Here is a 4391-nt window from a genome sequence, read left to right on the forward strand (position 1 = left end):
TTTGGGACTATCTAGAGGCTACCCCAGTTCCCCACACCCAGGTGCTACGTATTTCTATTCAATTTCCTGACCCTTTGTACTTCTCTCCTATCCCTTCATTTTGCCCCCGCCCACTTTCCCTCCCTGTCCTCTCTCATTCTCAGGTCCATCCCTCCCTCTACATCCTTTGATTATTGTGTTCCCCGTTCTAAGTAGGATTGAAGCATCCACATTTTGGTCTTCCTTCTTCTTAACCTTCATATGGTCTGTGGGTGGGTTGTATCCTGGATATTCTGAATTCTTGGGCAAATATCCACTTATCAGTGAGTATATACCATGTGATTTCTTTTGTGACTGGGTTATCTCAGTCATGAAAATATTGTCTAGTTCCATCCACTTGCCTTTGAATTTTATGAAGTCATTGTTTTTAATAGTTGAGTAGTATTCCCCTGTGTAAATGTACCACATTTTCTGTATCCATTCTTTCATTGAGGAACCCTTTCATGTTAAAAGTCTTAGAAAGATAAGGATTTCTAGGCACATATCTAAACTTCATAAAAACAATATATAGCAAACAAATAACCAAGAGAAAATTAAAGCAATCCCACTAAAATCAGGTAAAACACAAGACTGCAGATCTTCTCCCTATTATTGAATATAGTATTCAAAGTTCTAGCCAGAACAATTACTGAAGTTGTTTACCAGTTTTGAGAGTTCTATGGTGGAAGTTTTGTAGTCACTTAAGTATACTATCATATCATCTGCAAACAGTGATATTTTGACTTCTTCCTTTCCAATTCATATCCCTTTGTTCTCTGATTGCTCTTGGTAGGACTTCAAGTACTATATTGAATAAGTAGAAAGAGAGTGAGTAGCCTTGTCTAATCCCTGATGTTAGTGGGATTGCTTAAAGTTTCTCACTGTTTAGTTTAATGTTGGCTACTAGTTTGCTGTATATTGCTGTTACTATGTACAGGTATGGGCCTTGATTTCCTGATCTCTCCAAGACTTTTATCATGAAGGAATCCTGAATTTTGTCAAATGCTTTCTCATCATCTAATGAAATGATCATGTTCTTTTTTCTCTGAGTTCATTAACATAGTGGATTATGTTCGTGTATTTCCATATATTGAACCATCCCTGCATCCCTGAGATGAAGCCTACTGGATCATGATGGATGATCATTTTGATGTGTTCTTGGATTCAGTTTGCAAGAATTTTATTTAGTATTTTGCATCAATATTCATAAGGGAAATTGACTTGAACATCTCCTTTGTTGGGTCTTTGTGTGGTTTAGGTATAAGCGTAATTGTGGCTCCATAGAAAGAATTGGGTAGTGCTCCTTCTGTTTTAATTTGTGGAATAGTTTGGACAGTATTGGAATGAGGTCTTCTATGAAGGTCTGATAGAATTATAAACTAAACCCATCTGGTCCTGGGCTTTTTTTGGTTGGGAAACATTTAATAATTGCTTCTATTTATTTAGGAGTTATGGGGCTGTTTAGATGGTTTAACTGATTCTGATTTAACATTTGTTCCTGGTATCTGTCTAGACAATTTTCCATTTCATCCAGATTTTCCAGTTTTGTTGAATATAAGCTTTTGTAGTACAATCTGATGATTTTTTGAGTATTATCAGATTCTATTGGTATGCCTCCTTTTTCATTTCTGATTTTGTTAATTTGGGTACTCACTCTGCCCTCTGGTAAGTCTGGGTAAGGGTTTATGTCTCTTGTTGATTTGCTCAAAAACCACCTCCTGGTTTTGTTGATTCTTTGTATAGTTTTTTTTTGTTTGTTTCTAGTTGGTTGATTTCTGCACTGATTATTTCCTGCCTTCTACTCCTCTTGGGTATATTTACTTCTTTTTGTCCTAGAGCTTTTAGGTGTGCTGTTAAACTGCTAATGTATGCTTTCTACAATTTCTTTTTGGAGGCACTCAGAGCTATGAGTTTTCCTCTTAGCACTGCTTTCATTGTGTCCCATAAGTTTGAGTATGTTGTGCCTTCATTTTCATTAAATTCTAAAAAGTCTTTAATTTCTTTATTTCTTCCTTGACCAAGTTATCATTAAGTAGAGCATTGTTCAACCTGCATGTACATGTGGGCTCTCTGTCATTATTGTCATTATTGAAAACCAGTCTTAGTCCATGGTGACCTGATAGGATGCAGGGGATTATTTAAATCTTCTATTTTCTGTTCAGGCATGTTTGGTGACCAATTATATGGTCAATTTTAGAGAAGGTATAATGAGGTGCAGAAAAGAAGTTGTATTCTTTTGTTTTAGGATGAAATAGTCTATAAATATCTGTTAAATCTGTTTGATTCATGACTTCTGTCAGTTTCTCTATGTCTCTGTTTACTTTCTGTTTCCATGATCTGTTCATTGATGGGAGTGGGGTGTTGAAATCTCCTACTATCATTGTGTGATGTGCAATGTGTGCTTTGAGCTTTAGTGAAGTTTATTCTATGAATGTAGGTGCCCTTGTATTTGAAGCATAAATATTTAGGATTGAGAGTTCATCTTGCTGGATTTTTCCTTTGATGATATGAAGTGTTCTTTCTTATCTTTTTGATAACTTTTGGTTGAACATTGATTTTATATGATATTAGAATTGCTACTGCAGCTTTTTACTTCGGACTATTTGCTTGGAAAGTTGTTTTCCAGCCTTTTACATGACAAAAGTCAGTCTTTGTCAAGGAAGTTTATTTCCTATATGCAGCAAAATGCTGCATCCTCTTTATGTATCCAGTCTGTTAGTCTATGTCTTTTTTATTGGGAAATTGAGTCCATTGATGTTAAGAGATATTAAGGAAGAGTGATTGCTGTTTCCTGATATTTTTGTTGTTAGAGGGGAAATTATGTTTGTGTCTCTCTTCTTTCAGTTTCATTGCATGGAGATTACTTTCTTTCTTTTTATAGGGTGTAGTTTTCCTCCTTGTGTTGGAGTTTTTCATCTATTATCCTTTGTAGGACTGGATTTGTAGAAGGATATTACATAAATTTGTTTTTGTCATGAATATTTTGGTTTCTCCATCTGTACAATTGAGAATTTTGCTGGATATAATAACCTGGGCTGGCATTTGTGTTCTCTTAGGGTCTGTATGACATCTGCCCAGGTTCTTCTGCCTTTCTTAGTCTCTGGTGCGAAGCCTTGTGTAATTCTGATAGGTCTGCCTTTATACGTTATTTGACCTTTTTCTCTTACTGCATTTAAAATTCTTTATTTGTTTTATGTATTTGGTGTTTTTACTAATATGTGATAGGAGGAATTTCTTTTCTTGTCCAATCTATTTAGAGTTCTGTAGGTTTCTTGTATGTATATGTCTCTTTCTTTAGGTTAGGGAAGTTTTCTTATATAATTTGGTTGAAGATCTTTACTGGCCCTTTCAGTTGGGAATCTTTGCTCTCTTCTATACCTATTATTCTGAAGTTTGATCTTCTCATTGTGTCCTAGATTTCCTGGATGTTTTGCCTTAGGAGCCTTTTGCATTTATCTTTGAAGGTTGTGTCAATGTTTTCGATGGTATCTTCTGCCCCTGAGATTCTCTCTTCTATCTCTTGTATTCTGTTGGTGATTCTTGCGTCTATGACTACTGATCCCTCCTAGGTTTTCTATATCCAGAGTTGTCAACCTTTGTGCTTTCTTTAGTGTTTCTATTTTCATTTTAAACCCTGGATGGTTTTGTTCAATTCTTTCACCTATTTGGTTGTGTTTTCCTGTAAGTGTTTAAGGGACTTTTGTGTTTCCTCTTCAAGGGCTTCTATTTGTTTACCTGTTGTCCTGTATTTCTTTAAGGGAGTTATTTCTTTCTTAAAGTTCTCTATTGTCATCATGAGATGTGATTTTAAATCTAAATCTTGCTTTTCAGGTGTGTTGAATATCCAGTATTTTCTTTGATGGGAGATCAGGGCTCTAACGATGCCAAGCAGTCTTGGTTTCTGTTGCTTAAGTTCCTGCACTTGTCTCTTGCCATCAACTTCCTGCACTTGTCTCGCCATCAGCTTGTTTCTGGGGTTAGCTTGTCTTGCTGTCTCTGACAGTGGCTTGACCCTCCTGTAAACCTGTGTCAGTACTCCTGTAGACCTGCTTTGTTTCATCTGGATCTAGGAACAGAGAGCTGCTCCTGGGTTTGTGTGTCTTGAAGCCTCCAGATGTGTCGCTTGAAGCAGAAGAGTTGTTCCTACCTCTGCTTTCAGGTGTGTTGGTGCTCCTGGTGACTGTCTTTCTGCTCTTGGCACAGGCAGAACCCGGAAGGGTCCTGCCTTTGACTGCTCCTAGGTTACTGTGCCCAGAGGAAATAGAGGACATTAGCCCGGTTCCTCTTGGGTCAGGAATGTGGACAGAAGTAGTTGTCTCCTCTGAGCTCTCAGGATTGTCTGCCAACCTAGAATGTTTTTAAATTCTGAGGAT

Source organism: Rattus norvegicus, chromosome 1 (genome assembly GCF_021556685.1).
Source record: "Rattus norvegicus strain SHRSP/BbbUtx chromosome 1, alternate assembly SHRSP_T2T, whole genome shotgun sequence".
In the NCBI taxonomy this organism is placed as follows: Eukaryota; Metazoa; Chordata; class Mammalia; order Rodentia; family Muridae; genus Rattus; species Rattus norvegicus.